The sequence below is a fragment of the Ammospiza nelsoni genome, chromosome 5, assembly GCF_027579445.1.
Source record: "Ammospiza nelsoni isolate bAmmNel1 chromosome 5, bAmmNel1.pri, whole genome shotgun sequence".
Classification (NCBI taxonomy): Eukaryota; Metazoa; Chordata; class Aves; order Passeriformes; family Passerellidae; genus Ammospiza; species Ammospiza nelsoni.
The window spans coordinates 38,185,944-38,198,938 of NC_080637.1; the positions used below are offsets into that span (position 1 = coordinate 38,185,944).

At 35.9% G+C, this 12,995-nt stretch overlaps 1 protein-coding gene across 3 annotated transcripts in view; it reads left to right on the forward strand.

Moving 5' to 3' along the window:
• The window catches only part of NAV3 (neuron navigator 3), a 251,568-nt gene that overhangs the window by 149,230 nt on the left and 89,343 nt on the right, over positions 1-12,995 (forward strand). The window lies entirely within an intron of this gene.

Here is a 12,995-nt window from a genome sequence, read left to right on the forward strand (position 1 = left end):
AAACCTGTCTGAGCTCTATAAATACTTTGCATCCTTTGTGCTTGCTAAAATATCATATAAGGAACAGGAAGCAAGCTTCTGAGGCTGCAAATTTTCTGAGCACCCAAAATAGCAAATACCACAATGAGTGGGGGAAAAAGCAAATTTCTCACATGAGAACGAGACTCAGGAAGAGCTTTTTGTTATAGATGTAAGAGAAAATATTAAGAAGCCCATACCTTATTTGCAACAGGTTGCCTTATCAGTTGAGGACCAAAGGGAAAATTCACCTCTAGGCAGCAGACAACTTGTGTGTGCCTGGTGACTTGGTTCAAAACATACATTTGTATTTGGCTGGAGCTAGAACAATGATCTTGTCCGCCTTGTTTTGCCCTTTGCGAGTATCAGAAGAAGGCAGTACCGGCAAATAGTGAGAAGTGAGAATTGGGGTTCTATCCCATTGTTTGTACAGTGTGAAAAAACAAACAGCTCCATCCTGTTCCTTAAACTTAAAGTAGATTCATATTGGTGGCTTGTATCATATCTGAGAAATAAAAATTCATAATCTAGCTTTTGCAGAACTTGGAGCTGTCAGCTCTGAGGTTTTGGTCAGACCATCATAGAGATAAGGAACAGCTGTGAAATTTGGCAGTCTAAAATGCTATGGGGTCTCTTTGAATGCCTTTGTTTTAAAATAAAGTTTCTTTTAGGAAAAAAAAAAAGTATTCAATCACAAAGGGGGCAAAGGGGGAAAAGATTCGTGGAGTGGTTCTGGTTTTATAAACCTGGCATAGTAGTTGAAGACGTTCTAGGATATTTACCTAGGTATGATATAATTTTTACTTTTCACATTTTCTGATGAAAATATGCCTGTGACATAAGTCAGGAATAGTCTGAATTGGTCAAACAGTGTAAGCAATGCATCAGGATCAAGGACATAATTTTCATCTAGGAAACCAGTTACTTAAAAAAGAAGGTTGCTTTAGCTGACATCAGAGCATTTGTTGACCTTGCAGAAAAACCCTATTTTAGATAGAAATTCAGATGAACACAGATAGCTTCTTTGGAATGCAAGCATTGACATGATGCAAAGACCAGAGAAAGTGTGCAGTAGGCATGTAAGAAAATAATTTGGATAGAACTCATGCAGTAACAGAAGGAAGAAATGAGATGTGGGCAGGAGGGACTTTTGTGGAGCTCTGTATGTGAGAACAGGAACCTTATGCTCAAAGTGAGAGAGAGGGTGGAAAATTTAGACGCTGGCAGTCATGTAATTAGAGAATGTCACTAGTGCCCACGTTTTTGTATGTCACTCATTTTTCCCTTGGGAGTGAAGTTATTAGAGCTCTTCCCACCATGCAATATTCACACCCAGGTTTCAAACCACGCAGATTTCCCCTGGGGGAAGAAAAAAACGTCCAAAATAAGGGATTTTTTACTTTTTATTAGTATTCCTCAAGTTCTAGATGGCACTGAAACACTGGATACTTATTTGTCTTAATGTAGATATTTGTTCTGTGCAGTGTACAGGTTCATACATAATTTGCAGAGTCTATAAGCTACAAAGGTGAAGTAGAACTTCAAGTAATGACTGCGTTCCTTTACACAAAAAAAGAAAACTGGATTCCTATGTTCTTCTAGACCCTCTAAATGCAGCTTCATGGACCATACTATTTTAATATTTAATTGAAAGGTTTGTCATAATGCACAGGCATAAGGTATTTAAGTGATGGCTATTCAGACAAATTCTGGCATTCCCTGACCTTTCAATACATTACTTTTTCAAACTTAATCATTCTTCATGGACCGAGGAGGGAAGTTTTTTACATATAAGTGCATGCTATTCCTTGAAAAAGCAAAAGTTGTTTAGGAAGTGTAAAATGTAAATAATTTTATGAGTTCTGATGATAATAAAACACATGCTTACCAAAACTGGTTGCAAAAAAACTGCGGTGGGTAGAAAAAAATTGTTTATGATGATCTTCAAGAATGTGTTCCACATTTATGATGTGAAATCAGGGAAAAAAAGCAATAGAGATTGCTGAGACTTCAGCAGAGTAGCTTTGTTCCTTCACAATGGTGTAAGTACCTAAGATTTCATCGGATCTTACAAAGCCTTTTGCATCATTTTTTGTCTACTCTGAACAAAAAATAATAGGCTGCAAGGTATGCCTTGCCACTGGGATGATGAACTTCTGTGAAAGAGGATTATTTTCCTCACTATCATCCCAGTAGATATGTGAAGGACACATGGATTTTCTCTGTGGTATCATTACTAGAAGCCTTTTTCATAATTGGCACGATGTGCCCTTGCCTTTCTGTTGTAAAGGACTCTGCTGGCATCTTTTTTCTGGGTAGAAAATAAATTATATGCTGCAAATATCTGATTTACATTAGCAAGCAGGAGAGAAGTTTTGGTATTTTGCCCATTACTAGAGGCAGCAACTTTTGCTGATAGCAATCCCATGTTCATGAAAACTCAACCTGGGGTTTTTTCTGACAACTTAAGTTATATCTTCTGCTTATATTTTAAAACTTTTTCTCTTTGTGAGCTGGCAGTACAATATTCTTTAGAGATGTGGACTGATATCTTTGAGGGTCATGCCATTTCTGGTAATTTTTTAAGTTCAGACTGATTCTCATTTCCTGGATCGTGTAAAAAGACATGAAGGTCCGCCGTGTGATGACACTAAATTGTTACAGGAGAATACCTGTATCTCCACATCTTTCCAAAAAGCAAAGGATTGAAGGATCTCCATGTTGGAAACCTAGCCTGAGAGAGCTCATCCCCATTGAATTGCTCTTTGAACTTCATAAAAGTAAAATTCACCAAGTCAACATAAGCCAAGGCTTAATGTTGTTTGCGTAAAGCACATTGTTGCAAAAAGTAGTACAGCCAAATTGCTTGTTCCGGTGAATGAATTGTAAAGGCTGAAAGGACACTGGCAGCATCAGATGTCAACAGTTAGTTCAATAAGTGGTGGCTTTTTTTGTTTGTTTGTTGGTGTTTCGTTTGGTTGGTTTTTGGTTTTTTTTTAATTGGACATTTTTGGTTCTTTTTTTTTAATTGGACACTTTTTAAATTGGACTTTTTTGTTTGTTTTTTTTTTTTTTTTGTTTTTGTTTTTTAATGAATGCCTATTCCTTCCAATTTACCTTGTTTCAGTCACCATAAGAAATTAATCAGAGAGGAAGATGGATTTTCTTTATCCGGTATAACATGGGATATAGCTAAGAAAGGTCTCAGTGGTATTATATTACATTTTATTTATTGTCCTATCTACTTCCTCTACGCTCTAGCATTTGCCTTCTGGGACTTTTAGAGGGAGTATTTGAGGAAAATTCTTGGATTTCAAAGCCTTTTTCAAAGTAAGATGAGCCAAAAGAGATTAGATATAAGCACAGAGAATGAATCATGTTCTTCAGAAGAATAAAGTTTGTTGCAGTGTAGGTTGTAATGTTTCCAAGTCACCCTGTGATGTTCATGAAAACTGTTAAGGAAGTTTAAAGTAAGCCCTATTAAAAGGGGATATAGCTCCACTGAGTTCAAACATTGTCCTTCCACTCCCTATACATGCAGAACTTAGTGCAGTGAGTCATAAGCCACAACTTTCTTCACCTTCATGAGATCAACATTGGTTGTACAACCAATTTCCCCTCACATCCCTGGAATGCAGTATTCTTTCTCTTTCACATTTTTTATTTTGGATGAAACCCAAAGCTTTAAAGTTTATGCTACTTAGTGTGCTTCTGTCATTACCCACTTCAGCTACTTTGCTGTTGCGTTGAATCTGAACCCCCATAATACAGAGTTCTTATGCATAAGGAATGTCCCAAATGCTTCCACCATCTGCCACATGTGCAAAAGATTTGGCACTTGTCTCAGAGTAGCTCAGGCAGGCCTGGTAGTTCTCAGCCAAACCATAATCACCATAATACATTATTAATTATGATAAAATAATCCAGATTTTGCCTGTAGTTTATTAGCTAACTTCCTGTGTGAATGACTATAAGTCTTCTTCTGGTGTTTGTCTGAGTAGATGAGCCTTGAGTTGGAATGCTGTGCATTTGAAAAAGAAACTTTTCTAGAGTTTAATACGCACTGAACTGGGAGCTCTGTTTCGTAGGGCTGGTCATATCAGAAAAGGCTGAGACATCATGAACAGTAACTTGAAATGCAAACAGAATACAATGCCTGTTCTCATACTATACAGTTCTAGAAGCTCATTGAAAATTCTGCTATCTTTTGGAATTTACCCCATTGAGATGTTGCTAAATGGAGGGGCATACTTCACTTTTTGCCTTTCTATCCAGATGAATCTGTGTAATGTTTGTTTCATCACTGGACTAGTACTGTGTTTTCTGCTATGTGCAGTTTGGTATTGATGTGACCATTTTTCTGCCAAGTTGCAACTATTACCTGTTCAGTTTGCTGCTTCTGTTGCAGAGCAGGATTTACTGTGGATAAAGGAAATGTATATGCCACAGTATTGAGCTATGCACTGTGTGCATACATTCAGCTATCTGTCCTTTCCTTTGCCGACATTCCAGGTCTCCCCAACACTGGGTACCTGTGTCTATTGCAATAAATATAAATATCCATCCCACAGATATGAAATAGTAAATAATAAAACACAGAAACAGATATGCCTTCTTCTTGCTTCTGAAGCTTTCTTGGCCAAAACTGAGTTTTGCTGTAAAACTTCACTGTGTAGGGAAGCTTCCAATGTCTTTGCATCTGCCCTCACCACTCAGCATGCCTGCGACTTACTCTGTTCACAATCTAAAAAAGTCATTGTAGGTCTTAAAATCAGCATGATTCATATAGTTCTGTGATCTGTTATAATTTTCTTGGTTGTGATTTTATAGTATTAGTAAGTTCTTAGGATTTTGGAAAAATTTAAGTATCTGTACCTCACTGTGTTTGCAGTTACTGTTCAAATACCTATAGAAACCATAATTATAGAATCTCTCTTGTGAAGCAATTTAAATTTTAAAGAGTTTTTACTATTATTGTTCTCTTCTATACTTTTAATCTTCTCTAATTTCTTTTCACAGCTGTTGCTGTTAACATTTCCCACCATTTACTTTTTTATTACTCTCAAATGATCCTGCATTTTCTTAGTCTCTGGTGTAAATCTTTCCTTATCTTGGCATCTCCTAGGCTATCAAGAAAGTTACTAGTTATAAGTATCTATTTCAGTGTGTATCTTGGCTTTTATTGTTTCTGCAAAGTATGGATGCTAAATTTAAGTACCTAAAGCATAAATATGTGTGCATCCATGCATGAAGGGCAGAATAATTGTGTCAAAAGGAGCACTCCTGGAGTTTTGGCTCAATATGTTGTTAAGTATTTAGAATTCTTTGAGGCTGAATTCCTTATTTTCGAAAGCATAATGAGAAATAAATTTTTCAGTAATACAATTTTGTACAGCATTATTAATTTAGAGAGAATGCTATTTGAATTAAAACGATTTGTTTCTGGTCATGCTTTTTAAAGTCAGGATTTGAGCAACATAAAATAGGCAAAGCAACTGGACTTTGATATAGTTTTGTGAAGTTCACCCTTCCTTACTTACTTTAAACATCTACTGTAATTGCCCATAGAACCACAAACCAAAACATGGAAACATTTACCAGCTGTGTGGATTTAGGTTCAGATACTATATTAATATCAGTGACATAAACAAACTGCATTGTTAGTATGCTGTCATTAGCATATTAAAATGTCATGATCCTGGCAACATCATGTCTGCAGACACATTTTTTGCACCCAGCTTACATTAGAAAATCACACTCAGAAAAGGCAAATGTGAATGGCAGATGTTTACCTTAAAACAAGACCAGGCTGCAAATGACAAATTAAGTTTTCTCTTTTTGAAATTGTTGCTAAGTGGAAGAAAGAGGGACAATTAGTTTCAGTTTAGATTAAAAAGGAATCATTAGAAATAAGTATTTCAATTTTTGCAGAAATACAAGTACGTTCTCATGCCATGCTAAATGAGCTGAGCATATGGTTTGCTGCAGGTTTATTGAACCAAAGGCTGGCTCTTTACAGATGACATGTATAATATTCTCATAAATATACTTTTGGAAAGTGGATGGTGTGGAGCTGGGTATTAATGACATGCAATCTGTTGGTATTTCTGCTTATTTCAAAAATTTACTTAATATTTAAAAGGTATTTGAAGTGCGGCAGGGCTTTGTCTTTTATTAACAGATTTCTAATTCTTGACTTCGGGCAAAGTGTAGATGGTTTATTTTGATTGCAGTCTACTTCTGAAGAGAGTATCAGTCTATTTAATAAAAGCTTTCCAAGACTCAGCTTACAGTTTCAGCAGCAGCAACATTTTGGTCCACCATTGTACTTCATTGATACCAGCAAAGACTACTGTACTGCCTCTTTGTGTTAGAATAAAGCATGGGTAGTATGATTTAAATCATTAACCAAAATACCCCAGACTCAAATATAAAATTCAAGAACTTGAATCTCCCATGTGATACTGACTTGAGTCCTGGAGTTAAGAAAAAAATTAATTTCTTTAAAATGTCTTGATTAATTTGATGGCTGGAGGAAACAAATATTGTGATTTTATTCTCCTGCATGGCTGTTTTTGAAAAATCATATTGAAATTTGCAAAAGAATAGCTGCAATTGATATTACAGTTCTACTATTAACAAGCACGTGGTATTTTAGACAGAAGCCTCATAAAACTGAATATAAAAATAGGGATTTTGATGATTTATTACTGGAGATAAAGCAGCCCATGATTGCTAAGCTGCCTTTTGTTCCAAATTGCCTGAGAGATACTTCTTTCTTGGTTAGTCATTTTTTTTAAAGAACTGCATTTATAATAGTTGCACTCCAGACTGAGGTATTGCCTGCTTGTCAAACGAAACATGTGAATTATAAGAACATTCCAATTAACCCTTTCATGGAAAACAGTTAATTTGTGACTCTATAAAAATCCGTTGCCATGGATTTATTAGGTATAAATTTACTTCAAATAAAATATTGATTTGGCAACTTCAGGAGACCTCTAGAACAATGAGAAATAGATAAAAATGGAGAGCCCCATCAGGATGGGCTTTTTACACTCATGAGATGTCATAAGAAAGGGGTTAAATGTACTGTTGTTTCCTACACCTGCACTTTCTCCTAGTTGACAGGTGGAAAAATAGTTAAGTGAAAGGAAGAATGAATTTAAGTTAAATTAAGCATCTAAAGTGTGAGTGCACTTTGCAACTCAGGCTGTAGGGCTGCTTATGGTGCACAAGAGGAAAATTGAAAGGTTTTGACACTCCTTTGCTGTGTGCTGCTCCTGGAGAAAAACAGTGCTACTGTGTCCTGGGCGTCCAGGAAAGCAGTGATGTTCAATACATTTTGGAACTGAAATGCCATTGCAAGATAACTTTATCATTAGTGGTTAAAGATAGCTGGAATCCAGATGGAAACTGGTTATGGGTTATCTATGATTAAATAAAATGAAAAGAAGGATGTCTCTAAAGCTGTGCAGGTTAAAAAACATTGAAGCCTTTTATTTTCCTTGACAGAGAAATGGACTTTGAACACTGTAGGCTGGCTAAAGAGTGAGTTCAAAGGGAGAGAGCATGAAGGGAAAGGTGGGAGGAATACCACGTGGCTGACAACCTGCCAGCCAGTGTGTAGAGTACCCTGTGCTGCAGGCTGCCTGCTGCAGAGCACACCATGTGCTAACCTTCCCTTCTGGAAAAAAAAAATCCCTCCATTTTGCTTATATCAACATTTTACTTATAAATCTTGATGATGTCACTTCTGAGTCTTCTTTTGATGGAGAGAGAAAAAGACAAGGCTCCCTCCTCAGTCTGTTCTCCAAGAACTGTTGTGGAGGCTTCCTGCCCCTCCTGAGCCCCTTGGGACAACCTCAGCTCCACGCAGGGAAACGTTTGGCGCAGCAATATGCTACGAGTTTGTTTCCTTTTGATGTTACAGCACTAATCTCATCTGTATCTAATTGTTAAAATATTAAGTCTTCAAAGATTTCCTTAGTAAACAAAAGATTGTCATAACAATTTAAGCAGGATCAGATGTGTAAATTTTGAGTGGAATCCTCAATGAATTCTACAGAAGTTTTTTTGCAAAAGAATACAATACACTTATAATTCAAACCTGCTTAGGGGACTAAATAATCTAAAATAATCTAAAATACGTTATTTGAAGGCGATTTAAAAACCAGATTTACCTAATTAATTTACCTTAATAAGCAAGTTAATCTCTTACCCATGTGCATTACCTTTAATTTCTGATGTGCTAAATTTTCCCTTTTATTCGAATGCATTGCACTCTAGTATGTTTCATACTGCAGAATAGAATGTAAAATGGCTGCTAACCATATCAACTGCTGTGAATGTAAATTCATAAAAGCAAAAACTGCTGTACTGCAGTTTAAATACATGTGTAGTGTTGGAAATAATTGCATTGCCCTGGGAAGTACACTAACTGTTAAAACAGGTGTTTGTCATTCCTCAATGTGCTTTATCTAGAAACAAATCTTATTGATATAAGTTAGTGTCTTTTATGTTTAAATACCCAACAGTTTTTGATCAGATGCTAGGTATACTGATTTAAAAGTGAAATTAGGGTATTTCAAATGGATAGGATTCCAACCAGTTTCTGCAAAAAAAACTACAGAGTCAGAAACCACTAAGTTTTGTATGGCATACCTTCTGGAATTTTATCAGTGAACAGATTCATACTGATAGCCAGACCTAAAAAGCTGAAATTTTTTGATTCAAACTGCAAATGCACACACAATTTTAATAGCATTGTGAACTTTAGGAACAAGATATGAAGAGTAAAGGTACTTCATTTTTTAAAATAAAGCCTAGATCTTTCTTTAAGATATTTATTTACTGATTTAAATACTAAAGTAGCAAAATTTAATAAGTGGTCTGTGTCTGGGGTGACTGGAGGACATGTAATGCTTTCTGACAAACCAGAGATCAGCAAAGGTGTATAATCTTCATGATTCATGAACCACCATCTCTGGAAGCCCTTATCTCTGTTGACTGTACTAGCAACATTGCTAGACATCTAGCTTTTGGGTTATATTAAGATAAAATATAACTGTTTTGAAAATTTAAAAAAAAATTCTTTTAATTTTAAATAAAATAAATTCTGGTGGAGCATTGCAGTGAAGTGACAGCCTGTCACCCAGGGAACGTTCCTTAGTGGAAGGAATTATCTTTTAAGGATTTTTAGAATGATTTCCCTAAAATGGAGTCTTTCTCTATAGATCAAAGTTATTGAAAGAGAAATCATCATGGTTTTTTAAGGCTGAAGAATTATTCTTTTTCTTCTTTGAGTTAAAATCATTCCCCTTCATGAAAAGAGTTGACTCAGTGTGCCACTTATAACCCAAATGTTCTGATGCATAGTAAATAACTGAATTGCTCTATTTTGCAAATCTTTTTCCTTTGTTCAATACAGAAAGAAATTTTTGATCCCTTCTTTAGTATGTCTTTCTTTCTCATAATTTAAATTAATTATACCAGCCATACTCTTGGGAAATGGATTAATATCAAGTGGATAAACTCAATGCAAAATCATGTAGGAAAAATAATTTTGCGTATTAAAAATAATAAGTGTTGACAACAATAATTTAGAGCCTTCCAGATAAATTTTGAAGCATAATATCCTAACAAGATTTTCAACATCTTTCCCTAAACAGCTTATTTTCAATAAACTTTCCACTTACTTTCTTTTGAAATGCATCTGTATGATTGGAAATGTTGGAAACTTTAAGACAACCAGGCTTGTGTGTGTGTGTGTGTGATTCCAGCAAGCCACTGAATTGTAGAGTAGTGGTAAGTAAGCCCCAATAACTCTGAATCAATTTCTGCTGCTGTCCAGTGTGGGCAGTAAGAACAGCCTGCATCACAGAAAATTGATGATAAATAGTTTATTAATTTTGGATTGTTGCCTTGGTGATGTTTTGTCAGATTCTTGGACTTACTGCAGCTATTTGGTCCAAGTCAGCACAAAGGCAATAAATACTGAAGGCAGCTGGTCAGCAATGCCACATGTAATTTTGGTCCTCAGTCTGTAGTGGGTTTGACTAATGCTTATTGAGGTAACCATAACTATTTCCTTGACAAGTGCTCCTTTCCTTTAACTAGCCACAACTCCACTATAAGGGAGGACTGAATAATGTGATATTTGCTGTCTTAAAGCTGCAAGGAAATTCTCCTATTTCTGCTCCCAGTTTCTGAAAAACCACCTTCCTGTATTTGAGTAGCAGCTTTCTGGGTTTTGTTCCTGGTATTTGCAAGGAGAAGCTGGGATAAAAGCTTGAAATAAATCCTAAGACTAATGCAACTTAAGTATCTCACATCTGGTTTTATATGATTTTTATTTGAAAACCTGAGCCAGGTTATCAAAAAATAAGTACTGTCTAAAAAGAAAAAATAGGAAAATTTAGACAAAATAAATAAGAATTCTTTGATTTAAAAAAATGAGAATTGTAAGTAACCTAATAATTTCAGGATGGCTTGCACTACAGAGGTTGAAAAGCTATAAATAAAAATAAATCTTCAGAGGACAGTGTTAAATCTTTACATGTTTACTATTCATCTTTTAGGCAAACAGAAATGCTCCTGAGTGAACTTTAAACAATTGAATCTTTCCCAGTTAATTGTTTTCTATTTCACCTTTGAATGTTTTTCCAAAATACTGTCTGCAGAAGTGTGCCATAATGTAGAAATTATGCCAAACATGTTGTCAGGTCTTTCTGAATGGCACATGATTAGATTCAAGAGCTGAATGCTTAGTTGTAGATTTAGCAAATTACATTCTCTTTTCATTTGACCCTGGAGAATTTCCTCAAGAGAAATTTGTGGATTAATGTACATGTCATAGAAAGCCATATCTATTTAAGGAAACTCAGTTAGACATGAATGTTTCTCTCCTTCTCTGTCTTTTTCTATTTCAGATAGAAAAATAAACCCCATTATGTTGAAAAGCTATAACTTTAGAGGATGTGGGACAGTCTGATGAGAATATTGTGGGTCTCTAAAGTATTTAAACAGCCTAACTTTTGCTATACATATTTTACTACTCAGTCTCAGTGAAAAAGATGAAACAGTTCCTACACTTCCTCTCCAGTGCATACCCTGCATGCAATACTGTATTTGTCATTCAGAGATTTCCAAAAAGGATTTTATTAGCACACTGTAAATACTCTTTACACATCACTAAAATGATTTAGTGTTTTCCTTAGCAGCTCTTCAGGATGACTTTATGTTACAAGGGCAGTCAGAAAGTTACCTGCTGGTTGGCTAAACCAGGAGCAGGAAGCTTCCAGAGAGACAGCAGGGAGGGGCCTTCATCATGAAGAGGATGCAAACTGTGTTACTAATTATGTATCAAAGCAGAATTACCATACATCTCCTAACACCTCAAGGTCCTCTAAAGAGACTGTTGAAAGTGTGCATAAAAGATATCAGAAGGGTACTGAGGAGACTGCTGTTCTCAACAGTGTTCATAGCATGACAAGCACAGTGTCTGTGCCTGTGTGGCTGCCCTTCTCCTCTGCTTAGTGTGCCAGCAACGTTAGACCCTGAAATATCATCATTCCACTCGACTGGGATATTCTCAAATTATTTTATAGGTTGTTGACAAAAAAAAAAAAAAAAAAAAAAAAAAAAAAAAAAAAAAAAAAAAGCAAGTATGTATTTTGTGTTTGGCTTCAGCATGGGTGCTTTGACTTATTTTAGAGAAACATGATTGGCCTTTATTGCAGAGGATGTTGGCCAGGTGCAGAGAGAGCCCTAAGCATCCCTGCAGTGCTGCTGGCTGTTCAGAGGGGCCTGTGAGCTCAGCAGAGGTGCTGTGGCTCCCTGAGCTTCATGTCATGCCTCAGCGCTTGCCAGTTGCTGCAGGTAGCCAAGTGGTTGCAGAAGAACTCTTTGTGATGCTCTCAATTACAAAAAAAACATTTCATTAATTGCCAGTTATCCCCAGACTGTGGAAATCAAGACGTGGCCTGGAGGCATCAATGTGTTCTGCATACAGCTGGGATGGAACAGGGGATTTAACCTGCAGTAGTTGAGCATGTAAAACTCAAAAAAGTACATGAGGAGAACTGCATTAACTCCAGATAAATCACTGCTTATTGTGTCAGGAATGGAAAGACATTTATCACAATGGTACTTCATAGTAATATACTAAAGTGGGAAAAATTTACTGATAGTTGTTCTTTGTGCTACAGTTTCAAAGTTCTTTGATACATTTTTAGCTGCCAGTTTGTAATGAAGGCTGTGGGTCATCTGGCTTCTTATTCTAATCACAGTAGGATCTCATGAAGCTAATATCAGAAGCTCTATAAAAATGTATGGCAGCAACAGTTTTTAAGAAAAAATACATAATTGAAGGTGTGGTGTGTAATAAGTTGCAGTCTTTGTACATCAATTTACTTTAATGCTTAAGTTGCTTTAATTTTCCATTGGTTAAACACAAGAAAGACATTTTTTGGTTTCCCAGTCTATTTTCATTTTTATGTTGTTACAGAACTTATTTTTGGCAGAGAAAAAAAGAAATTTGGACAAGAACATATAGAATCATTCATGCATTTCCTGAAAGCTAGTATTATGTTGATGTTTCTCTATGAAGCTCTTCCATCTGCTATTTTTCTGTAAATTCCAAGAGAAATCTCAGATATTTTTTTATTTTAGGTTGTCACGGGTAAAGCAAGGATTTCTTAAGAAAAAGCTTTTGGCAGTTTTGATTTTTTTCTTGTTAGAGATGGATTTTTTAAAATAAGCAGCTACCTCAGTTATTTCTGAATCACTGCTAAATTAAAGTTAGATCCCCTTCCTTAATGGGTTTCTCTTCCTAGTGCTAGTTTTTTCTTCTGATATTTTTATAAAAGCCTTCTGTATTCCCATTTGGGTAGCATTGCTTCACGATGCTTCTTCTCTGGTGTTATCTCTTGCCTGCAAGACTTGTCTGAAGCCATATTACTAATTGGTTTCCTCCC